The following is a 26638-nucleotide window of genomic DNA, read 5'->3' as shown; positions in this document are numbered from 1 at the left end:
CTGCCCATTAACCAAGTGGCCTATTAAAAAATCAGTTGGGAAATAATCAAATCAACCCAAGTCCTGATATGCACATGATCTTTTCTAATTGCTTTACATTTGTCTTTTTGTTGTTAAATTCCTAAAACAATACTATGAAATGAAAAACCGCTCTTTGATGCATAAAAATTCTATTATTTCTGCTCAAACCTAGAAATTAAATAAAGCTTTCCCATTTATTTTATTGCAGGAATAAAATAGAAAATTTATGAGATCTGTGAAAATAATACATTTCCAAAATGTACTTGGTTTGGAAGTACCAGAAAGAAAGAAAATAGATGAGTTTTTTGAAATTAATTTGGGATAAAAATGCATATACAATGAAGCTTATACACTAAAAGTATTCTGTTTATTTGTTTAATTTCAAACATATTTCAATGTTTTTGCTGCATCCTTTTTGCTCCTGGAAGTAGCCTGGGGCATCTTTATGACTGTGGCCAGATGTCAGGTCGTGAAATTTTATAGAAACTTTGAGACCTAAAGATCACCCAAATAACCACCCATTGTAAGATGGCATGGAATACCCCTTCACTTTCTTCAGATTCATTAATGCACAACCCACAACTGGAAAGATGGTCTGTCTTTTTTAAAAAATATTTTTATAGTTGTAGATGGACATCATGCCTTTATTTATTTATTTTTAAAAATGTGATTCTGAGGATTAAACCTGGTGCCTTACACATACTAGGTAAGTGCCCTGCCACTAAGCTACAGCCCCAGCCCAGGCTCTCTTCTTGTGTTGGTACTTCGTGAATATAATCAGTCATTTATATTTATCTCTTATTTTCTCTTAGATTTTCTCCACCCTATTCCTAACCCTTTGACAGCCCTGTGTTAGATCCTTATTCCAATTCAGTCCTTTCTTCATTTTAAAGCATTTATTTCCCTATTCAAAATTTTCTGTGGATTCTCCCTCCATGGTCTAAATAAAGCACACACATCTTTGTCTGGCATCCAAACCCACATCTGCCATTGTTGTGTACAGCTTCCTCCATTAAGCCATTTGCTCCATCTTATTTAAATATCACTGCTGACTCACCCTCAGTAGTACCAGTCCTTCAAATCCCTTCTCCAAGGTTCCAGTCTCCACAGTCCCATCTTCCTTCTCATCTAAATGTGAGCTCTGCTTTTCATTGATCCCCACTGTCCTGAGATTGAGCCTCTCCTCTGACACCAGGTAACTCTGCCCCACACAATCTCCCTACTCAGTGGAAAGCTACTCAGGACAGGTGTGTTGGGTTTACTCTGTCTTTCCTTTGCCGTCTAGTAGATAGCAGGGCTCAATGGAAACAGAGGTTTTGAACCAGCAATCGCTAGGATTTCCAGTGTTTATAAGCTCAGTTTTGAAGGAATTCTGTGCCTAGAAGTCCTCAAGTTAGCGAATGTGATAGAACAAAAAGGGTATCAATTCTGTAGCCAAATTGCCTGGGCTGATCCTGGCTCCTCTCAGCAATATCTTGACCTTGGGCAAGTTATTTCTTTCTGTCTCATTTTCTCACCTCTAAAAGGAAGCTAACATTACCTACGCTATAGGGTGGTTAAGAAAAAAAGTGGAATAATATTGATATTACACTCAGCTTATTACCTGGCATATAAAGAACTAACAAACAATGTCAAAATTAGGTCACCATGTTTTTGCTCTTTCCATGATCACAATCTACTTTGAGATATATATAGGTTTTTCTGAACTTGGGGAAACTTTTTGCTTGCTTAGTGGGAGCTTTACTTAATATCAAGTGTCAAGGCATAACAGTCAACAAGGAGATTGTGAAGGCAAGCAATTTACCTGGCTTGGAAGAGGAGTCCTGCTACACACCTTTGACAATGATTTCATTTCCCCAGGTCAGAGTGGCTATGGGGGCAAAAGCCCCAACAGCTCAGTCAAGGAGCTGACAGGGAAGGGCCAGGGGCAGGGGCTTGAGGTATGTCTGTAGTATTCATTTCCTATCATCTACTTTCATACTTTCCTCTTATTTTTAATTTAACAGTGTGTATTCTATAATTTAAAATTCATGACAAACACCTGCTTAAATCCTTCAGAATACAGATGAGATATTCGTTTCAATTCAATTTACTAAACTCTACTAGTACCATTCGGTGCTATGTGCTGTGCTTATGCTGGGTTATCAGAGAGAAATGAGGCAAGATCTCTGCCCTCCAGAACTCACATTTATTTGAAGGACACAGACAGGAAAACACACAACTGTAAAGTAATGTGTTAAAAGCCTTAACAGGAACATAGGCAACATACAGTGGTTTCACACATTGATTCTGCCCTGGAGACTGGCTTTATTAAAACACCTCACAAATTAATAAACAATACAGTTCGATTTCAGTCATCATCCCCTGTCTTTAATGTGTTTTGTATATGTGGCTGTTACCAGAGCCCATTGAAGTAAAGAACAAGAGAATAGCCCTGATTGTCATCATATGCCAATATTCTGTTTATGGATGCCATGCCCACATAGTTCATTCTGCTATTGCAAAAATGCAAATGAAAGTGATTGAAGATAATTTTTTTCTTTTAAACTATAGCTTTAAAATTCTATGACTAGATCTCTACTGCTAAACTAATCCCTGCTGTCCTTCAAACAGAGCCTGGTACACTTTTTTTCCCATTTGGACTTCTACCATCAGGTTTAGAATTTGACCAACAACTATAAAGGCCACCAACTGCACCTTTAGCAGAGTAACCTAGCAATTCACTCTTCCCCCACCCTCAAGCTTCCCTCAAATCAGTTAATCATTTGCAGGTGTGAATTGATGTCCCGTCCAGCCTACCCCTGTGCAAGCTATCTAGTCTTTAGAAACAACCTCCACCTTGGAAATGTTTTTTGTCATAAAATTACAAACAACTATCAGTCTGACCACAGTCAATAATTCCCCAGGACTCAGCTTGACAGGAAAAAAAGAATGAAGTGGAAGAAAACTAGATGCTTGCCAGCATGACTGTTAAATGTCAGCTATTTTGGAGTTTATCCCCACATGAGATATTTCTTTTGTATTGGGAGAATGATCGCTGAGAAAAAAAAAAAAAAAAAACATGACAACATAATAAAGCCACGGAAGGCAACCCCATCATTACTGCTGCAGGAAATAAAACACAGATTAATGTCACCAAAGCACATGTCAGGAAGGATAATGATGATGTATACAAATGAATCTTCTCATCCTGGACAAAGAACTTAAGTACCACCTAAACCAGAATAATAATTATATACAAATCACCAATGACAATGCTATCTGCTAAGCATATATTATGTTCTCACATTTTCAAAGACTTTGTTTTATATTTTTTCTCTGAAAATTTGCCTAAAGTCTTCCCACTTGTATTCAAGTGACACAAATTACAAAGTGGTACAGCAAGCACTTACATTGCCTAACAAGGCAAAGGCAGTCTGCCACAGACAGCTATGGGACATCATGCCTCCCCAGGACTATTCAATGTGCCAAGAGAACTGTGCAGCTGTGAACAAGAAAGGCAAGAATGATGTGGACCATGCAGAGAGGCCATTTGGCTGTCCAAATCAAAACTGGATATAAACAACCATTTGGGAAAATAGGTTCCATTTGTGTTTCTGCCTCAGAAAAAAAACTAGGCAGAGAATGAAAAATAAATGAGAACGAATCAGAGGCCAATAACTGACCAGTACAAGGAATGAAAACTCTAGTTTGAAGACTAAAGACAAAAGGGGTTAGAATTCCTTGATCTCAGCTCTAAGCTATAGCCATCTTAATATTAATTAGTAATCTTAATATGACTTGGCTACAGCATCACTGTACCCCTATCAGCCAATTGAGGCCTCAGGGTTACTCAAGGAAGACATAAAAAAAGGACCAAACTCTTTTCTAACAGTTATTGACTTATTATACTGAGATCTTTGACCAAAATTTAATTTAAGCTCAACTTTTTAGGGATGTTCTTTATTTTATATCAAGATGTTTGCCTATAATCAAGAACAAATGAATGGGTTACAATTACTGAAACCTCACCTAAGATTATATTTGGATAAATTCTAAAAGGCTTAGATGTTGAAATCTATTAAAATTCACAGTTATTGGAAAGAATGAGGGATGGGGACAGAGTTTGTTTCTTCTGCTGTTTCTTTTATATTCTTTCCTCTTGAAAGAAAGTGTAAACTGGCACTAAGAATATAACTAGAGTTTCAGCAAAGCCTGTCCTCTCCTGCCTGCACTGTAAAGCCACTGCTGAGCTCTCCTACCCATGAGAAGAAGAGCAGCTTAAATAGCCTAAAAATATAACCATAACCCTACTAATACCAGCCAATATTTACTTTGTGCCTCCTATGTTCCAGACACTATTGTGCTTCATGCGAATTAACCCACATAATCCTTTAAAAAAAAACCTTATGAAGTCTTTATTACTGTATCTTTTTTGTTTGGTGGGGGGATACTGGAAATTTTACCTCGGCTAGTGTTCTACTACAGAGCTACATTCCCAACCCTTTTTATTTTTCTTTTGAGACAGGGTCTCACTCAGGCTGGCCTCAAATTTCTGCTCCTTCTGCCTCAGCCTCCTGAGTAGTTGGGATTTCAGGTGTGACCAGGTACCTGGCTCTACTATTATACTTATTTGATAGAAGAGGAAACCAAAGTTTGTGAGTGTGTGTATGTGTGTATATACACACACACACACACATATAGATATACATATAGATACATATACATAATACATATATGTGTATATATACATGTGTTTTATATATATATACATATTATATTATATATATATGTGTGTGTAGTAAAGGTTACTTTCTTGCAATTTCAGTACATAGAGAACTAGAAAGGAGATAGAGCTCCATATCAAACTAAGTATGTACCCTTTGCTGAAAGCACATTTGGTCATCCTTGCTGATTGAACAGCCCCTAGTCATGGCCTGTTCATCTATCTGGTGGTGACACTTCATCAACTTGAACACTCTTAAAGTTCAAAAAGACCTCAGAGTCATTTAGGGCAATAATCTATTTTGAATGGGTTTTGGGCCTTGATCTGAATATCTCCAGTCTTTTATGGATGAGATCTCTGGCTGCCAAGTTGTCATTTTTATTCACATTCATGAAAATCTTTGAAATGACTTATCTTTGGTCAGCCAAGATCTTCCTTTGCAGTGTCATTCTATACAGATCAAAAAATCTGAAGCAATGTCATAGTAGTATTTATTTTTTTAAAATAGATCTTTATTAAAATCAAGGACATGATGTTACAGATGTCCTCTAAGGGAGTGACAAAGGCTAGTCCTCATGGGTGGACTGAGATAGCTAAACTTCCCTCCCAGTAGCCAACATTTCCCTGCGTCAAACTCCCTAGGAGCTTCATTTGGCTTCTCCATGGTTGAACACCTGATACTTCACTCCACCTTAGTGAAAACACATTAGAAACAAACAACAGGTAGAATTTTTCTTGGGTGGATCTGATAACTCACTACCTCTATTCGATTTTAGTGAAAGAAGTATACAATAGGTTTGAAGAGGCAAGAGGAAATAGGGAGGTTGAACAAAAAAGAGGAAGGGAACACAAATTGAGGAGGTCCTTAGATGCATAGTACATAGGCATAAAAGATCTTCAGAACTTTTAAACCACTCAAGATTGTTGTGGTACAGGATGAGTGTCATTTATACAAAATTCTTGAGAACAAAAATGTTTCCAATTTTGAATTTTTTGAATTTTGGAATAGCTGCTCATAAATAATATCTTGGCTGTGGGACCCAAGTAAAAACATGAAACCATTTGCGTTTCTTTATACACTATATGTATCTTGAAGGTAATTTTAGTGCAATATTTTGGTCTGCCTTGACTGTAGCTTATCACATGAGGTCAGGTATAGAACTTTATTCTGTTGCATCCATCACGTTGGCACTGAAAAAGTTTTAAATTTGGGGGCATTTTGGAGTTTGGAATTTTGGATTCTCAACCTGTACCATCAGTTTTCTTTCTGTGACCAGTATTCATCCTCCTCCATTATAGCTAGTATTTTTTTCCCTTATACTATGAAAATATGCTCAGAAAAAATACCTGAAGCTTGTCCACACAGAGATGTGAATTTTTGAAACTTGAAATATTAGCAACGTCAAAATCATATTTTTAACAGGAATGAAAACCTTAAAGGACTGAAGCACCAGATCTTGAATTTCACCAACCAGAAATTGCTCAAGGTATTTTGGGGGTCAGAGATCCTTTCCAGGAAAGTCTCAATTCCTTGGGCTCTCCTGAAGTTGGTATAAAAACACATGAAGGTTTTTCAGCTCTCTGTACGTGTTCTATTTTCTGAGAAGGGGCTGGTGCTCCAGGTGGGTTGGCACTCTTTCTTTTCCCTTGACTAGCCCTGGTACATGCAACTTCATGAAAGTACTTACCATATTGTACTTTGAGTTCATGTGACTGTGTCCCTGCCAGACTATGAGCCCCTTGAAAATAGATAGGGTGTCTTGGTCAACACATTTTAGTAGGGCTGTATGACCACCCCTTCTTTTTAAATGGTTGTTTTGTGATGAATACAGCACACCAGCATTTACTGTACTTCTGTGATCTTTAATGTGAGATACAACAAGAGTACAGGAAGTTCTCAGGGAATTGGCAAGTCTTTAACTTAAAGATCAACAATTGAGGCCAAGAAAGGTTAATCTTTCCATGAAGCTATAAATTTTGTTAGTGAAATATTTGTTTAATATTTGTTTAATTTGTTAAATTTTTGCTTAATGAAGTTTCAACTTCAATGTCTGTGCAAGGACATTTGCAGCAAGTGACATTTAGAAAAATACCTATAGAAGAATCCAAATCCATCCACCATTAAGTAAATACTCACTATGGATGAAAATACAGAAGTGAACAAGTAAAAAAAGGGGAATCACTCTCATTTCCCTTTTTCTCCAGGAATTTTAGACTCATTAAAAATAGATTGGGTTTGATTGTTTTTAAATTATAGGAAACTTAAAACTCTATATATCAAAATGCTAAGGCATTTATATAAAAGCTGAAATGACTTCAAGGTGAAACAAATAGCATTAACTAAATGAGGAAAAGCCAATGGCTGAGAGTAGATCAGCTAACCTCATTATTTAGGTAATTACCAAAAAAAAAAAAAATTAAATAAATAAAAAAAAAAAACAAAGACTGTCACTCAAAAAGCAAAAGGTAAGAACTTTCTGTGCTTAGAGAACACACAGTGGAAATGGGACCTTTTTAATATTGACTTCTAATTTGAACCCCCCCACACTAAAAAAACCCAGTATTTTAAGACAAATGCTTGAAATCAATTTAGGAGTCAAAAATACATTTTTACAATTGGAGATACAAAACACTAAGTATTACAATATACTTCCCATATCAAAAAAGAATGCTGATTTTTAAATAACATTATAAAAAAGTAAATATACAAAAAAATCAAAGCTAACCATTAAATTTAAAACTTTTAAATTCCTCAAGGAATAAAGCAACCCCAAATAAAATAAAAAATTAGAAATCATGAACCCAACGGCAGGTCACACAATACATTTTTGACTCAGTTTTTTTTTTAAATCCATGAAATAACAAACACTTTGACAAAATTAATTATAAGCAGTGTATATGTAAGCAAGAAACTGCCCACATCTACATCCTTCCCTGAAGCCTTCTCGTGTTTCCAGGGAATATTCATGAACAAAGCAGAGGTTTAAAGAATGGTCCATAATTTCTTTGATCCTCCTTCCAATCTAAGCATTTTCACATCTCAGAAAGTTATTGTGTAATTTTTTTAATATAAGTGCTTCAATCTGATTATTTTGAAAATTTGGTCTAAAGTACAATTTTTTGTCACAGAATTGCCTTTAAATTTCAGATTTTTCAATAAAGTACTTCACATTAACAGAAAATCTCGAAAAAGTCTCCCAGTCTGAAGAGGCCCATCACCTGTGAGAAATAAGGAGTGAGGAGGAGGGAGGAAAGAGTTCCCAGAAGAAGCATCTTAGGAAAAAATGAATAAACAAAACTACTTTTATTATCTATACCCTCCATGCTGAGATGTTTAAAGAGCTACTTCAATGGAAAGGTCCGGGACAGGATTAAAAAAAAAAAAAAAAAAAACAACAGTTTTCTGATACATCTATCGAAACAGTAAAAGTCAAAGAACAATATTAGACATCATCATTTTTGCCTTCCCAGCAAGCAGCTGACTTCCTGTTAAAAAAATAGCTTTAATCAGCATAACTGACCTTCGGTTGGATTAATAGGCTACCAGGCATGTTTCTCACAGTAGGCTGAGAAATTGCAAATAACATGAGAGAAAATTGTATAATCATTGAAGCAGAACACAAGCAAATAATTTATACATGAGTCAATTGAGATGGAGTGGTCCTGTCTGTTTGCCTGTCCTCAACTTCGTCCACCGGAGATGTAACATGCATGTTTTGGTGCCGGAGTGAGGTAATGTTTTATAAGAAGATAATGGCCTTGAGTTTTTCCCCTTCTGAACAATGTTGAGGTACAACAAATCATTTGTGTTGTGCCTTGTTAAAACAACTACAGCCTCCATAACAGGAAGAAAAGAGGGTTAAGAATTGACAGGATTCCTGTCAACCCTGTGTATCCTGTAGGCTTATAAAAGGTAGAATCAATTCGCTTCAGCAATGAGTAATAACTTCTATGTCCTTGAAGAAGCACTTTGTGAAATGCTAGTCACAGACCTATACAACCAGCGACACTGATTAAATGCTCTATTTGCCATATACTTTATTGAAGGTGGAGGCGGGGCAGGAAATTAACATTGCTTGCTTGGGCTTCTAGGAGCAGCACTGAGAAACTGGTCAGACCATCTTCAATTAGGAAATACTATTTGCAAATTACTGGTACTTTCTGATGAACTTCACAGGAATTAATAATTTATATAACCTCTGTTTAGCAGGCACTAGTTCTCCAAATTACATTTTTTTTAAATGACTTCCCATCACTGAAGTATTTGCCTACAAAGGCACACATACAACTGCATGCAGCTGGAGAGGCTACAGATCTTGTTGTCTGGGACTTACACCCCTGCCAATTGCTTCCATGGTAATAAAAGCTAGGCTTGGCAACACAGGGGATGATGCACCTGAGGGAACTGAGAAAGCCAATGATGTGGGAACTTGAATGACCCAGGAGACTGGCCAGTAGGGGAAGGAAGGTAGGGAGAGTGTGTTCTCGTTCCAACTTCATTTGATATTTCCAGTGGCTTGGAGAAAGCTATTCACATTTTCCATGCTCATGTTAAAATGTAAAGGTAGATTACGGAAGAACATAAATATGTCATCTAGAAACCGTTTATACATAACATTTATTCTTTGCTTCATACAGTGCCATTTCATTATTAGTGACTGGGGTAGAATGCTTGCCTTCAAGAGTTTTCACGTAACAGAGACCCCAAAACTTTAGCAAACTGAACTATAGCCAAGGGTTCTCAAATTTTTCTACACCTTAGAGTAGCTGGGAATCCTTTCAAAAATTACCGTAATGAGCCTACATCCCAGATCCTCTCAATCAGCATCTCTGGGTATGTGACCCAGATATTAAACCTCTTTGGGGAATTTCAGTATGGAGCCACATTTGAGAACCAATGATATGGAATTCTACAAGGACACGTTGGTCTGTGAAAATCACCTGGAGCCCTTGTGAAGTGGCAGTTGGTGGGCCCTGACCCAGAGTTTCTGACTCAGTGCTCTGGCTTGGCATTTCTAACAAGTTCCCAGATGATTGTGGATGCTGTTCAGGGACCTCACTTTGAGGGCCGATGGCCTCCATCAAATATATTCAGCAGTTGGAGTATTGCCCACAGTGGAAATGTTCTTTTTCTTTGGTCTTTCTCAGAGCACTGTCATCAGAATCTCCTGGTGCGCCTGTTGAAAGTGCAGACTCTTAGGTTCTACTCCAGATGTTTCAGGTCACAATCATTATAGATGAAGCCCCTTGAACTTCACATCAATACCCCTGCCACCCCGTGATTCTGCCCTAAGATAGGATGCTTTATCTCCTCTTCCTGTGTGCACACAAAACAGTTCTCCCCTGCTAACCAAAATGAAGCAGGCACGGAAAGGCCACCAGACTTTAACAGGAGAAAGAGGAAGGAGTAAGTTCCCTGAGGTGAGGCTTCTTCACCGCATTATTCTGGGTCAGGGGTCCAGGTCACAAGTGGCATTTCAGAACACACTGAGAATTAACTCAGCCACAGAGAAATGTCTAGTGTACGGAACACCACCCTTCATTATCTGTCTTATTGCTGCAACCCTTCTGAAAATGGGGGGAAAAAAATCTCTCCCTTCCCAGCAAATTCACTGTTTAACAATCAATTTTTTTCCCACTATATGTTATGTTTTCCTGGCTACACCAACTCCCTTATCTGGACTCACAAAAAATAACATTGAAGAATTAGAAAAGGCAGATGTTTTCTCTCCTATCCTACCTTGCTGACACTCTCAGCTTTAATAAATGGGAAGTAAATAATAGAATGTTTTATGTGTTTATAATTTGAAAACTACTTTAGTAATTGAAGGATGGGTATTAGAGCTATTAAATACAAGATTGCTTCCCAAATATGGTACTCATTAGCTGGTGGCCTTGGGAGAAATTATTGAATCACACTGTACCCCCATTTCCTCACCTGTAAAATGTGAAATAATAATGCTTAATTCATGAGATTATTGAAATGAACTAATGCATAATAAGCACTTAGCACAGTGCCTTGGCACATAGCAAGTATTAGATAAATGGTTATTATTATTATTATTATTATTGCCATGGCAAATGCTAAATAAAGAATGGAATAAAAGAATATGCAAACAATTAACCAAGGGAACAATAGGACAAGCCAGTCCTTTATTTCTGTCATACTTCAAAATCTGAGAGTTACTGTTCAGGACAGCTAAACTTCAGGAGTGCCTGGATGGATAGTATGAACCATATGAAGTTCATCAACAAAAGTACTACAAAACTAATTTTCTATAGCTGGATCATACCCAAGATTATTCTGTGAAAGTTACTCTTGTTAAGAACATGAAAAAGTAGAGGAATACAAATATTGTATATGATGGGGAAGACAGCTGGTATTTTTGAAAGAGATAATGGCAAATAAGAGGCTGGAGCTAAAGTGCTGAGGCTGACCCACTGGGGAAGTTGAGGCAGGACAATGAAAGAGGTTCACAAAATGGCCAGAGAAAAGCAGGGGACTGAAAAAGGACAATGTGCAATGAAATTTGTAAGGGGAGGCTAAGTGGATCAGGAATCTCCTTTCACTTTACTATGATTGATGAGTTTTCTCTCCTTCATGTTTATTAATCAAACAAGCCATACCCCACCTCATCCCACTAGCAACCCCCATTTACTTTATTTGTAAAACCTCCGCAGTTGGCCTATGTGTTGTGGTTTATTATTCAGAGACAGGCCAAAGACTCAATGCCACAGTCCATTTCATCTTTTGGAGTCTTAATTTCCTACTTAAATCAGAAAATGCTTATTTAAAGGAAATCCACTTTTAATGATACTTTTATTCTCATTATTAGATTTTTCCAACCTCGTACTCAAATATAATGTGGTAACACACTGCACCATTAAGTCTCAACTATATTTAAATTAATATCTTGGGCCATGAGCCTGCAAGAGCTTGCACATACACAGAGATGGAGCAACTGTGTATGAGCCAATGATGAAGCATTGAGTTTATCTTAAATTAAGGTCTATGTGTTTTCTCTTGCTACAGATCTATGAAGTATATGTTAAGGCTGAATTAAATTTGGTATTCCTTTTGTTCCAAAGAGATTTGGAGGGAACTTGCTTCTGGACAATCCCAGTGCAAAGAACCAGACAGTAACTTAGGCTCACTCCAAATATGCATAGTTATACAAGTGACTTGGCTTTTTAAAGAGTCTCCTTCTGTTAGTTTGAAAAAACATTCATTTTCCTAAGCCTCAAGTAAACATGAAAAGTTATTTCAGTGACTCTAGAAAGAGACAAAGACCTTAGGGTCTGGGCCACCTATAGCCAAGAATCCCAGATCTAATACAGAAGTTAAATCCATAGAGGCTCACTACAAGTGTCATAAGTTTTAGAAAAGTGTCCAACTTATTAAAACAGCACCCGAACATATAAAAAAAAAAAAACTCCTAAGAAAGGACAAATGTCAAGAAGAAAACTAAAATGTGGTAATAACAGTGATGAAAAACAAATAACCAAGGCTTATTGAAAACTTGTATTCTAGATATGGAGCAGAAATATTATGTGGTTATCTAACTTATCCTCTAATAGACCCCTGCGCTTAGGGAACTGAGACGTGATAAGACTGAGTGAGTTGTCCAAGGTCATGAGCTCATAGGTGGCAAAACCAGAATGCAAACCTAACCCTATAACATGTAGAGCGGGAGCACTCCACTGTCATCCGACTCTCAGTAGAGAGAGCGACTAAGCAGGGGACTCCTTGGTAAGCTTAGATCTTAAATGAGAAATGGAAGAACTGGAACATAATTAAGAAATAATAATGAAATGTGACCCCAAAGGACAGTAGAGGGGGCTAAAACCCAAAGTCAGATCCTTTAGAAAATTGCTGAAAACATTGATGGGGTCTAAGATTGAGAGCATCAGTCCTGTTGGCGTCCATCTTCACTCACAGCTGGGCAGTCTGAGAGGTTAATGGGGTATGTCTTTAACAGAAGGGTGGAAAACAACCAAGGAAACAGCATGTGCCAAGTGAAAAGCCTGGTGTTATGTAAAGCTTGGTCTAAAAGATAAGATAAGGGCTCCAGGTTAGAGGGTGCCTGAAGTTGCATTATTCTGGGGACTGGTGATAGGAACACACCGCTGATCTGGAGCCCATAGGCTTTGGAAAGCACAGAGCAGCCTAGCTCTTAGGCCCTAGTGACAAAGCATAGCACAAACAGAAAGGAAAGTGCTGTGTCTATTGAGTTTGACACTTAGAACCCACCGGAAACCCAAAGTAAGCCTGAGCCCAAACTGGCAGCCATGCCTCAGAGCACTAGGAGTGGGAAGAGATTTATAAAGCCACAAGACAGGAGGCCCTTCCCCAAACATGGCAGCCAGGAAACCAGAATTTTCCAGACTAAGTGGACAAAGAACTTCCAAAAGCAGTTGGAGTGCTGGTCTCTTAAGGGAACTCAATGGGTAAAGGGGGCCAGAGCACAGAAATGCCATCTTCATAGTTACTGAGGCCTTCCTTTACCCTTAGGTCAGCGGGACCTTGGGAAGTTGAGGTTAATTATATTAGTTCTAGTCACAGTAAGAACCATAGAAAGGAACAAATCACTGTTTTTGCTGGGGGAGGCATTTAATTGCTGTAATGTTAAGAAAATAGGAAGAGCAAACAGAAGCCCCAAGCTCCCTTGCATTCATTTTCTCTATCCCTAAAAACATAGTAGGTGAAAAGATACTCAGGAAAAAGCCTGGTGCTGCAGTTTAACTGCACTCAAGCCTCGAGACACAAATAGTTTCTATGAGAAGATACAAACGATGAAGCATGATCCAAGAACCTCTGTGGTTAATCTCTGCGGGGTCACGGGAAACTTGAATGGTACTAGAAGACGGGATCAAAGGAATATTTATCAAAGTTCAAAAAACTGAAAACAGTATAGCTGAGAATAAATTCAGTGAGCTATTAGTCATGTAATAGAAAAAGGACAAAGCCAAATGCTTCCAGAGTGCTATTCAGAGCCGTCATGTATTCATTGTGAGACAGGAGCAACCCACTGCTTCTGTTTGCCATCCGCAGAAATGGAGACCCCATTAACTGGCTCAGTCCACTTCCCAAGGTTTGAAGGAGGCTTGACTGAATGTTTGCTTGTGAAAATGCTCTGAAAATTGAAGCTCTTAAAGCTGCCACACTTCATATTTCTATTCAAGATTTGCATAAAGGCAGAAATAAAACTAACTCAGTATGAAAGTGACACAACTGAGTTCAAGTGAATGTGCTGGACAGCAGGTAAAAGAAGACTCCTAAAGCTCTCCACTTGCATGAACAATGAGACAAACAAGGCAAGGACAGAATGCCTCAGGGATATACTTTCATTAATGTAAAACATTTTCATTGTACAGGTAAAAGAGAATGGGGAGGTGTAGCCTTTAACCTTGGAGCATTTGATGTAGGAAAATCCTTGGAGGTTTCACGTTACCACAAGGTAAGGATGAATCAACAATATGATCTGGATGCAAACAAAGAATTCAACCATAGAATTCACTAATGAAAATACCCCGCCAGTAGAACAGATGAACTAGAACTACATTTGTATCATTGCCACCTTGTGTATTAGCTGTTTCTGGTGTATTTTTATATATACTAGGGGTGTGGAGGGTTTTAAGGGGCACGTAGAATCATAATAACTATGAATATATTTCAGCAGGAGAAAAGAAAATGTTTGAAGTTTCAGGTAATTCAAATACACTTCAGAACACAACTCATTAACATGGTTGTGGGACCATGAAGATACTGGTACTTGGATCAGTGTCTCTTACAGTCCCTGCCCCATCTGCAGCAGGAGTCTCTTCACAGGAGGGGCTTGCTCTCTAAAAGATGATTTGAAAAGATGAAGGTAAATTAACATATTGATTTCCCAGCACTCTGCAGGCCAAAAGCAGCACACACTCGGTCATGTTTCAGATGATGGAATGTGAAATTAAATTAAAGGATGCATCTGTGCTCAGTCCCTAATTGCCTGCCTAGTGGATGGCTTTAAGGAGCACAGAGAGGGAAGAGAGAAAAATGAGCAGAAAAGGAAGAAGCAAGGTGAGTGCATTAGAGAGCCTAAAAAACTGCAAGCTATAATACAGGGGAGGGGCACTGAAGAATTTTTATGCACAAGTTAAAGTTGAGTGCCTGTTAAATAAGTCTCCAAAATTCACAATACAAGCAAGAGCAGTCACCAGTTGGCATCTTCGACAACACAGAAGTTTTAGAAGCATTCCTCTGGAAACAGTTCACATATCTGAAAATGTTGCACTGTTAGGAGAAATTAATAGACTTGGATTAAATTTTTTTAATTATTCCTAAACTCAGATGCCAATTTTTATGCTTAGGCCTGTTTCTAAACTCTCAGGTTAGCTTTAATCTTTCTAATTGGTCCTAGGATGTAGTTCATTAAAAAGCAGATCACTAAATAAAAATGTTCTATTCATCTGTGGCCTATTTCTGTGTTCAATCAGCAATAAACAAACTCATAATTCAATAGTGACCCCTCATTGGATGATTATGTGATAGAAATGTAAAAGGCATATATTTATTGATAATTATTTATAAATTTATATAACTCACCTCCATTGGTACAAAAATGAAAAACAGAAAAATCTGCTCTTGTTTTTCTCTTCTATTTCATGGAAAACTAATGTTCTGTGACTTATTGATAGGTATTACTAGGAAAATAGAATTTTTTTGTGGTCAAGTCAATTTGAGGAACACAGGGATAAAGAATTTTCTATGGGGCTTTGCAAAATCCTTTACTATGCATGAAGGAAGGAGACACAGAAAAACCTTTCCAAAATGGAATGTTATCATCTCCAGGGATCCAAGCATGCTGGGAAACAGCCTAAGAAATGCTGCACATCTTCCTGACCCGGAACTCACTCCTCTGTCTAAATGCATTCTCAAATCACATTTTCAAGATTCTCAAAACCAAGTGACAGTGTAGCCACTGGCCTAATGACCTCAGCAGCTGGATGCCTGAGGCTACACACCAGAAATTGCTGCTCAGTTGCAAGATGATAAACCAGATAGAAGCAGATTAAGCTACAGGAACCTGGTTAAAGTGTATTTACTGTCACCTACATAGGTGTCTAATTCAGTCCTTCTAGGTTTTTGTATATTTAAAGAAATGCTTATTTTGGAGATCAGAAATGAGATAACCAATTGACCATTTCCATCCTGAGCATTACAGAAGGAATACATAATTGTTCTCAGCCAGCAGTCAAGAATATGTAATTCAATAAATCAAAATGTTTCACTGACAGTTATTGTTGTCATTTTAATTACTAAATTGATAACACAAGTATAAGATTATATAGCATAATTAAAACAGAATTAAGTCATTTACTTGTCAATTGGCAAAAAATGTAATAATAACTGTTTATTATGTGTTAAGCAAAGTTCTAGTTAGTGGCAAGGGTATAAGAAATAGGAGATTAACCCTGCTCTTGAGACACAAAGACATGAACAGTTAAAACACAAAGCAATAGGGCTTGGGCTGAGGCTCAGTGGTGGAGCAGTTGCCTAGCATGTGTGTGGCCCTGGGTTAGATCCTTAGCTCCACATAAAAATAAATACATAGAATAAAGGTTACTGTGAAAACAAGTTAAAAAAAAATACATGCTGCTCTAGATGTAAAGTGCCAACCCATGTGGGAGCCCCAAGAAGGTGGGGAGGGTGGGGTACAGTCTACATTATTATGTGAATTAGAGTGGAGAGGGATTGCTCAAAAGTGCTGCCAACAAGAACATTTTTACTTATGGGATTGGCAAAAATTATACCATCCCTTAATCACTATAGCAGTAACAGGGAAAAAAATTGCTATCACACATTGAAAATGGAAATTTGCTTAACCTCTTTTTAGGACCATTTGGCAATATCTAAGAAAATTAGAAATAAGAATTCCTTCATCCAGGTATTCCATAACTAGGAATCCATCCTATATGTAAGTCAATACGTGTTCAAAGCCATGTAGATTCAAAGATATCTACTGTCCCATCGTTCATAATTAAAACATGTCTGAAACAACCTAGGTATTCTTCTCAATGGGAGACTGGTAAATAAAGTAAGGTACATCCACAGATGTACAGAGGGAAAGGTTCCTGGCTGCTGATGAGAACATAGCAGACGCCCTGTGTTTATAGGGAAAGTCCTAGTTATTACAGAAGACAGCAAAGCCCAGCAAAAGCCCTGATCCTCCCTCTCTGACTCCTTCACTCAGATGCTCCCTGTCTCCCTACACTCCAGCTCTACTGGCCCTCTGCTCCTCGTGTGCCAGGCATCCTCCCATCTTAGTTTTCACACTGCCCTCCTCCTGCCTGGAACGCTCCTCTCCTACGGGTAACCCCCTGCCTCCCACAGGACAGGGAGAGAATCTCACCTGCCTGATGAGGTCTTCCTGAGTACCCTATTTTCTATAAAAACTGCCCCCAATGCATGTTTTTCTCCTCCTTCTCATTCAGAGTACTTACGATCGTCCATCAGACTATGTAACTTACATAGATGTTGACTGTCTCTTCTCTAAAGCATGGACTCTACGAAGGCCAGGGCATGTATCAATTTTGTTCACTAGCATAACCAAGTCCCTAGAAAAGTATATGCACAAATGAGGTCATCAATAAATATTTGTTGAACAAAATGGAACACACACATAGATGCACACAACCTACATAACCCAATGCACCCATACATACCTACACAAACACAGTACTAGGAATGGACTCTCTGAGGTACAGTGTTAAATAAAAAAAAACAATAAAATATGTGTGCAGTATGTCTCTATTTGTATAATAGGTAAGTAAAAATACATCCAATATAGAATAATTGTAGAATAACTGAAAATCACATAAGAAATTGCATTTTGCTTTGAGAAGGAAGACTGAGGAAATGAGGATCAGAAGTACGGGGGTTACTTTCTCTCTCTCTTATCCTCTCACCCCTCCCCTCCTCTCTCCCTGAAATACAATGAAGTAGCCTCTGGCCACTCATAGGTAATGAACACTTGAAATATGGTTAAATCACATTGAAATGCCTGTAAATGTCAAATATAGACCAAATTTTATTCCAGAATTGTGCAAAAGAAAGGAAAATGGCCCATTAATGATCTTGTCTTGTTGCAGACTGCAATCATGCTATTTTGATATATTGGTATAAGACATGTAATTAAAGTTAATTTCACCTGGGTCATTTGAATATTTAAAATGTGGGTCCTATAAAATATGAACTCATATAATATATGAGTTCATATTTTATAGAACCCATATTTTATAGGACCCACATTTTAAATATATATATATATATATATATATATATATATATATATCCTTGCAAAAATAATATTACAGAGAGAGAGAGAGAGAGAAGAGATGGCCAAGAGATTTTGAAGTTAGGCAGACCTGGGATAGAAGTCAATTTTGCTTTTACTTCTCTGAGCCTTAGTTTCCTGTGCTAGTAATATGGGGATATGATCATCTATTTAATCCCCAACTCCTACAGGAGAGTAGTATAAATTAAATGAGATAAATATATTTAAAGTGCTTGGAATAAAAGGTAGAACATAAAATGTCCACTAGAATTCTGGAATGTTTTTCTGAGGAAACAATTTATAAAACTAGTGAAAAACTATGAGTGCTCAGCAGGAGAGTGGTGTCTTCTGTATGCTGTGCATGTTGTGTTGCTTATGGGAAAGGAAAATAAAGTAAAACACCCAATAAAGACACAAATCTTGAAATAAAAATATAAACTGGAGTTAAGTGAAGGAATAAAAGGTTAGATTTTCAATGCAGAGTTAGAGGCACTCCAGTCCAGTCTATGACACCAAAATTTTATAGGTAAATAGTTTTATATAAAGGTAACAAAGTTGCTCAGCTGTGAAAACTTTCAAAGGAACAAGAAAGGGACATGAGAATCCACTGGAAGCTGTGGAGCTTGTGCCAACATTGTCCAGATGTTACAGGTAATCAAAACGGGAGGGCGGAGCATGAATTAATCTCACCTCTGACAAGTCAGTCTCTGCTTGAGACTCTGAGGAAGAGGGGAGATGGAGAGCAAGGCGCATGGGCTGTTCACACAGCTTCAGAAGCATTCTCCCTAAGCCGAGGAACCAGAAAACCTTTTCAACCAAGAACGTAGTGCTGTCTAGAAATAATCTTTTGTTAACAGATAATTTTCAGATGAAAACGTGAAATCCGATTTAAGCTACCCAAGGACAGTTAGTCTTTTTTACTCTAGGTCAATATGGCAAGTGTTCAAATTAAGCTGGACTTTCCTATTTGCCAAACCATAGGGCACTGAGGGGAAAAATAAGAACCTCTTGAAAATAAAAATCTTGTGTAATGTACTGTAGCATTTATTTTAGTGGCTGAATGTATTTTAATGGCTTTAGAAATGATTTTAGTTCTGTATTCAAAGAAACGTTAAGAGGCCACTTAAATTTTTCAGTTACACTTACTGCACTTTATGGAGGAAGTGTTACGTTATATTTGTGACTCTGTGGATAGAAGAAGTCCCTGTAGGCATGTTCCTCATGAATGTCACAGGTTTACTGTATCCAAGAATATTAGAGATAGAAAGGCTTTTTAGTAAATGAAGATCCACAAGACAAAGCAGCTTAGAGATTATAATGATAGTGTGTATCAGAGAACCTACACTGGTAACTCACTTCTCAAACACTCACTGATTCCACATCTCCTGAGTGCCAGACACCAGGAACACAGTGTTTAAAGAGATTCCTTACATGTTAGTGTTTGTTGTAGGGGACCCAATAAACAAACATAAATGATATCATCTAACAATAAGTGCAGTGGTGAAAATAAAATGGAACCATGTGGTAGCATATGATTGGAGAGCTACTATGACAAGAAATCAGGTATCTGTTTGAGGACAGGGCAGTTAAAATGTTTGCATAGGAGGGCTGGGGTTGTGGCTCAGCAGTAGAACGCTTGCCTAGCACATGTGACCCCTGGGTTTGATCCTCAGCACCACATCAAAATAAATAAATAAAATAAAGGTTTTATGTCCAACTACAATCAAAAACTAAATATATAGATTTTTAAAATTTGCATAGGAAGAAATATTCAGCCAGTTCTGTGCAAAGGCCCTCAGGCAAACTTGGAGCTCCTCAGGAATAGAGAGCTTAGTATGGGGAGTGCAGTAATCGGGTAGGGAATGGGCTGCGAGGGCAGAGGAGCAGGCTGGAATTCCCATATGCCCAGTGCTCAAGGTAAAATGTTGCAGTGGAAAAAAGTGAAATCCGATTTAAGCTACCCAAGGACAGTTAGTCTTTTCTACTCTAGGTCAATATGGCAAGTGTTCAAATTAAGCTGGACTTTCCACAAATTAAGCTGGATGCCACTCCTGTGTGCAAGCAGCAGGAACACAAAGGGATTCATATTCTTAAAAGGATACTCCTGGTGAATTCAGATAACATGGTGATGACAGTGGGGTCATAATTTGGATCTTCCCAACTCCTCACCTAAAAAAAACGGAGGGAGCAATGCAGTCAAAATCCTATGGCCAACTTTTAAACCCAACTAAGAGACAATGTATCTCACAAACTCTAAATGACAAACAAGTAAGGACAAGCCACTAAGAAAGACAATACCAACAGAGAGCAGGGAAAAGTAAAGAGATATCTGAGAACAGCAGAATTCCCAAAGAGCCAACACTACAGAGTATTGCAAGCCAACTGGATCATGTGGCTACAGTTGCCCAACTCCAAAAGCCTGGGAGGGCTAAGGGCTCATGGCAAGGCCCAAACAGTACAGAGCCATCCAGCCCCTGTAAACTCTTGAATCTGATCAGCCACAGCTCCTGTCCAGAACAGGACACCAAAGTAAAAAAGAAATTACGGCAGTAAGATCAAATTGGGTAGGACAGAAACAATAGTCATAAAAGAAAGAGAAAATCCAGATAAAAGTGGGATGCAAAAATACATCTCACAATACCTCCCATTCTAGTTGTTTTTTTATGATGTGATCTTGACGCTTCTCCCGTGGAATGATGAGGCTCATGTGCTCTTCCTCGCATCTAGGTGGAATTTTGTGATTTGGTCAACAGAACAGGATGAAAGTAACCATGATTTTCAAATCCAGATTATAAAAATGCCATGCATTTCTACTTTGCCCTCTTGGACTGCTCCATCCTGAAACTCAGCTTATGTGTTGTGAGGAAGCCCACTCTAGCCCAGGGGAGAAGCCACGTGGTGTAGTTATTCTAGTTGACAGTTGAGTGAAGTCCAAGCCAATGACAAAGTGAGGCCCCCAGACAGTGGGGAGCAGACATGCTATCTCTGTTGCCCTCCATCTAAATTCTTGTCCCACAAAATCTGAAAGCATGATAAAATAGTTATTTTTCACCACTAAGGTCTACAGTGGTTTGGTTCCCATAGAGCTATCATAGTTTTAGTTAAAATATTCAATCTCATGGCAAAATTTATAAGGAATGTGTATTTTAGGAGTCATCTTTAATTTTCATAAATTGTAAATCCAATTCAATGTCAGTAAAAGTACCTTAATTATTGGTGTAGCATAATCTGCTTTCTTTTGCTTTGGAATGAAAATCTCTTGCTAGCAAACACTTCAGAAACCATGCCACGCAAAGTCTGTTTTCCCCGCCAAAGCAGGAGCCAGATTCATTTATTTCTTTTTATCTTTTTAGAAAAATTATTTGCAAATGGAAGAAATGGGAAAAGTAGGATGAACATATAGTCTATCATCCAAAGTGGGACCATTTTTCAAAACAGTTTCATTGAGATATAGTTCCCATACCATAAAATTTACCCATATAAAATGTACAATTGAGTGTTTACTCATCACAGTCAGATGTAAACAACATCATAATCTAATTTTAGAGCATTTTCCTTACCCTCTAACCTAAGGCAAGTTGAAAATGAAAGCAGTTGAATAATTATTCAGGAACAACAGGCATAAATTTAGTAATTCAGGGTATAACCTAATTCAAAATATGGGGTGCTTTAAAGAGAGATAGATGATCAGAAATGGAATTCTTGTTCCCTTTTGTGGTTAAGGGAAGGGTTGTATAAAGGGATACAGCCACTTTTGAAACTCTTTGGCAGTATCTATTAAAGCTGAGCATATGTATGCACTATGGCTCAACAATTCCATTCCAAATGATTACTTACTAGATGATTTAATTTAAATCAACTTCAAAAACATGCAGAAGTAATCTATGGTGTGACGTTAGAGAATAAGATTGTGGTTTACCTCCAGGCGAGTTAGTGATTGGAACAGGCAGGCTGGGAATTGTGAGGTTCTGGTGATGATCCACTTCTTGATTTACAAAGATGCGTTTTCTTCGTAAAGATTCATCCTGTGGTACATTCAGAATTTGTGCACTTTTCTTTATGAATGTTAGATAAATTTGTGTTTGGTAAACGGATATTAAGAATCTCATTGAGACAGGATTTGTGAGGTCATGAAGACAGAGATATCTTAAAGAGAGCAATTAAGGACAGTTAAGTGTTTAAACAGTAGCAAGGAGGTGCTAATTTTCTCCTTAACACCTTTCCCTGGAACTGGGGGTAATGAAATTCCTAGGGAAATAGAGGTGGGGGAAAACAAAAGGTGTTTCTCCTACAAGGGGAATGTTTAAGTAAAGGCTGAAATATTTAGCAGTTAGAAATCCTGGAATCTTTCTTTTTTTAGTTGGGATTTTTCAATGCTTCTGCTAAACAGGATAGTATTTTAGAGTTGGAAGTAATATTCAAAATCTTCTAATCATTTTTTTTCACCTTCAGTTAAGGAACTAAGGTCCAGAGAATCCTGACACGATTAGTCCAGAATTACACAGCTAGATAGTATTAAACCTGGGATCAGATTCTAGGCATCTTGATATAGAGACCATTTTTTTTTTTTCCCTCTGACTAATAATAGTTACCAGCTTACCTAGTAGCAAACTCTGTGATAAGTCATTTCTAATGATCTGATCTGATCTCCAGGAGAGACAACAGGTCTAACTAACACTTACCCACATTGCATAGAGGGTGAAACCAGAGATGCCTAGAAAAGTTAATATACTTTGACAAGGTTAAATATTAATTAAGTAGAGATGCCAGGATTCCAATTAGTTCTTACTCTAGAGTATAAGAATTTAACCAATGGGCAATATTGCTTCCTTGAATTAATAGTATTTTTTGCCATGTTTCTAAGCTGGAGTTAATTAGTACACAGATGTATTATTTCTTGGTCGTTAAAATGTCACAAATAAAAAACCCTGAGTAACTTTGTTTCCAGGTTATAATCCAGCTGTTTTCACTTATTTATATCTGAGGAAAATACATCCATTGGACCAATGCTGTCTTCAACAGGCAGAAACGTTTTCCTCTTGGGCAGTTACCTATCAGTGAAGTGACTGAGCTTTGAGATCCAGGAGTTATTCAACACCCAGAGAGATGACCTTCCAAACAGAACCTCTTTTAATGATCTATTTCCTTGGTAATGTTCTTAACAATATATAGTAAGTTGGGCTAAAGATTAATGGTCAACACATAAATTTCAAGTTTTCTTCTTAAGTATCCATGGATATTTAAGATCAGGTCCCCCAAGAATCTAAGTAACCATTCCTACCCCCAAGTGCTAGAAAAACACTATTTTGAGTTCGATGCAAGTAGAAGAAAACTCATTCAGACGAAGCATATTTGACTTGGCAAACGACAGCCTATTTTAGGGTTTGATTTCCTCACATTTTTTCTAAATATCCAATTCATAGTAGAACTGAGACATTTAAGAAGTGCAGGCTCATTCATTATGCATTGCAAAGTGCACTTTCTTTCAATTCATTCATGGTGCAAGACCATCAAGGTTAATAGGACAGCAGAACAAAAATGGTGTTTACTCCTTACAACATTGTCATAATTTTGAACTTACAGGTAGGTAGGAATAGGGAGACCAAAGGGGGAAAAAAATAGAAGGGAAAAGCCCCTCGTTGAAGTCAATACTTCCTCATTTATATTTTAAGTAAATAACTGTTAACATGAAAAATCAGATTGAGCATAAATGATCCTTTAATTCAACCATCCCCCAAAGATGATGAATACACGGCACACTTTGATTCGCATCATTAACTGATAAAAGCCTGCTTGCCTTCCAAACACAGATTCCCTTGACCTCAGACTTTCCCAAAATAACATCGATCAACTAGTATGTACAAGATGCTATACTAACCACTTAAAATGCATCACCTCATTTTATAGCCTCACAACATCCTAAGAGAGGTCAATTATTATTCCCCTTTTAGAGAATTAGAGATGAAGTCACACAGTTACAAGGGGCAGTCAAAGCCAGATTCATTTTCCTCCAGTGTCCATGGTCATAATGACAACACTATATAACCAGATTCCACCAGCTGGCCAGAGTTCGCACATAATATATGAGCTGTTTTCCATCAGGGTTCTCCTTGCATACATGTTTCTTCTCTGGCATCACAAGTAGGGGGTCACAATAAAGACATGTTATTGCTTTAAAAAAAGAAAGAAAGAAAAGTTCTTTCCTATTCATGGGTCACAGGTTTGCTTTTAAAGGCAACACAAAGCAATTTATTTCGTTGCATATGATAGCACCACTGGACCTCCCACCTCCCCTCTGGTATTTTCCTGTGAAGGGTCCTCTTGGCTGGCATAAGGACCTTCTGTTATTTCATCAGGCCATATGTGCCTTTTATGTGTTCTCCATCCTTCTCTAGCAGTGCTTGTTGCCCCCATCTCCCTGAAGAAGAGGCTATGTTGCCAGAAAGGTTGGACCAGCTCTGGGTACACTAGGACTACCCTACCTGCCAGGTTCTGGTTCCTTTGATTATCATGCCTGGTGATTGATAATTCAACCAAATTTTATAACTCCATTAACTTACACTGAGATTTAACATTCTACTAAGTTAGCCTAGGCCTCAAATTCCAAATAAGGAGCTGGATATGAAAAAGAAAAAGTAGAAGAAATTTGAAAAGTGGTTGAAGAAGAAAAGTGGAGGAGATAGAAATATTTCTGTCAAAAGAGGCTGCCAAGTTTCCCATATCTATCAAGTGTCCTCATATCTATGTAGAGTACCCTTAACAAAATTTAGTAAAAGTGACCCAGTCCCAAACTGTCTTACTCTGCCTGAAATCTCATCATTTACAGATTAATTGGGGTTAATAAGCGAAAGTAAGCAACAAACAAAACCAAAAGCAAAACATTAAACCAATCCCAAAAAACTAAAGGCCAAATGTTTTCTCTGATATGTGGATGCTAATTCATAATAAGGGGGGTTCCTATGAAAGAAATGAGGTACTTTGGATTAGACAGAAAAAATGAAGGGAGGGGAGGGGGGTATGGGATTAGGAATGATAGTAGAATGAATCAGACTTTATCACCCTATGTGCATATATGATTACACGACCTGTAAACTCCACCTCATGTACAACCAGAAGAATGAGAAGTTATACTCCATTTATGTATGATGTGTCAAAATACATTCTACTGACATTATCATTAATTAGAACAAATACAAATTTAAAATTAAAAAAGAAATAAACCATAATGACCTAAATTACCAGATAGGCATATACCCTATGTGAATTTTAAGAAGAAAGCCATTTGGTTAGCAAATAATTCTATGGCATTATTAGCATACCTTTTTGATTGGGATAAGGATGAAGAAAGTGAGGAAGTCCGAGATTTGGGGATGGAGATAGAGAAAACCAAAATCCGGGGAATGAATGAGTACATCGATAGATAGAGGATGGTGGATTTTGAACTTGCATCATGGTAGAACACTTGAGATACATGAAGACCATAAGTATTTTATTATGGGCAGACCTGGATGGTAGGGCACCGTGTGAGCCATGTGGCAACAGGTGGACAGCAGGAGAATAACGGACAGTTTCAGAAGGCAAATTCACCTCTATGGCCACTTGATCCGGGACTAGTAAATCTGCTTCTTTCTTCTCCTCCCTGATCCCAGGCCAGATGTCATTCATCTCCTATCACATCCTCAGACATGGCCTGTGTTCTGTTTTTCTCAGCATCTCCACTTCCTCACAATGTCTAGTGACAAACACGCAAGAAAGCAAAGTTGCTGGAACAGCCTCTCCACCAAATATCCTGCCTGCAAAGTGCTACAGCTGGAAGGAGAGTGGTGAGAGCCATGGGACACACTGACTCCCAGGGGTCCTCCCAGGACAGGGAAGAGGAGGAGTCAAGAGGCTTCAGGTGAAGACTGTTATTCTGAGCAGGGCCCAGTTTACAAGAGACTGCAGCGTGGTGGAAAACTGCACCAAGGTCTGACAAATGATTTGGGGTTTTGCAATCGACCTCATTTAACTTAATTTAATCACAATAGCTGTCCAACCATTCTATTTACTCTCTAGATAAAAAGCTATGGCCAAATCCCTAGGTCTCATTTTTTAGATACTCAAAAGTGTGGGGTGGAATACAACCAATGAAAATCAATGACAAATAAGCTGCTGTAAAGCAGGGACTGCAGCTTATTAGGTTCAATTTTACACAAGAGTGACCTTGGATACTTGGTATTTGACCCCTAAATGGCCCCAGCTGATCCCAATTACTATCTGTGCACACACACACTTGTGTTTTCTATAAGTCAACACACTAATAAAGCTTTGTTATCAGGCTGAAACTCTAGTTAGATGACTGGATTTAGTCTAAGTATGTGCTCTACTAATACTGAAAAGGGACAAAAAAGGCCTAGGAGGCATTTTGATTCTATAAGACACAACTGTATTGCAAAACTGTGGTTTACCTTTTGTTATTGATTTTAAGCAGTTATTTAGCATGAACTGTTGAGAAGTGTAGTTCCCTTTGTATTCCTACAAACAGGACAAGGTACATCATCTGGTACACCTACCACAGCTATGGTTTAAATGTCTGTGCCCCCACCCTGAACTT

The 26638-nt window shown here is 38.0% G+C and overlaps 1 protein-coding gene and 1 long non-coding RNA gene across 13 annotated transcripts in view; both read right to left on the bottom strand.

Moving 5' to 3' along the window:
- Positions 1-26638, bottom strand: part of Grip1 (glutamate receptor interacting protein 1) — a 666343-nt gene that overhangs the window by 334703 nt on the left and 305002 nt on the right. The window lies entirely within an intron of this gene.
- On the bottom strand, positions 18075-23490 carry LOC144378623 (uncharacterized). Its single transcript, XR_013440506.1, has 4 exons — positions 21965-23490; positions 20687-20768; positions 20148-20214; positions 18075-18878 (listed from the first exon to the last, which is right to left on the bottom strand). It is a non-coding gene; the product is annotated as an uncharacterized LOC144378623 (long non-coding RNA).

The sequence above is a fragment of the Ictidomys tridecemlineatus genome, chromosome 6 (assembly GCF_052094955.1).
Source record: "Ictidomys tridecemlineatus isolate mIctTri1 chromosome 6, mIctTri1.hap1, whole genome shotgun sequence".
Taxonomy (NCBI): domain Eukaryota; kingdom Metazoa; phylum Chordata; class Mammalia; order Rodentia; family Sciuridae; genus Ictidomys; species Ictidomys tridecemlineatus.
This window is presented reverse-complemented; position numbering and strand designations above follow the sequence as displayed.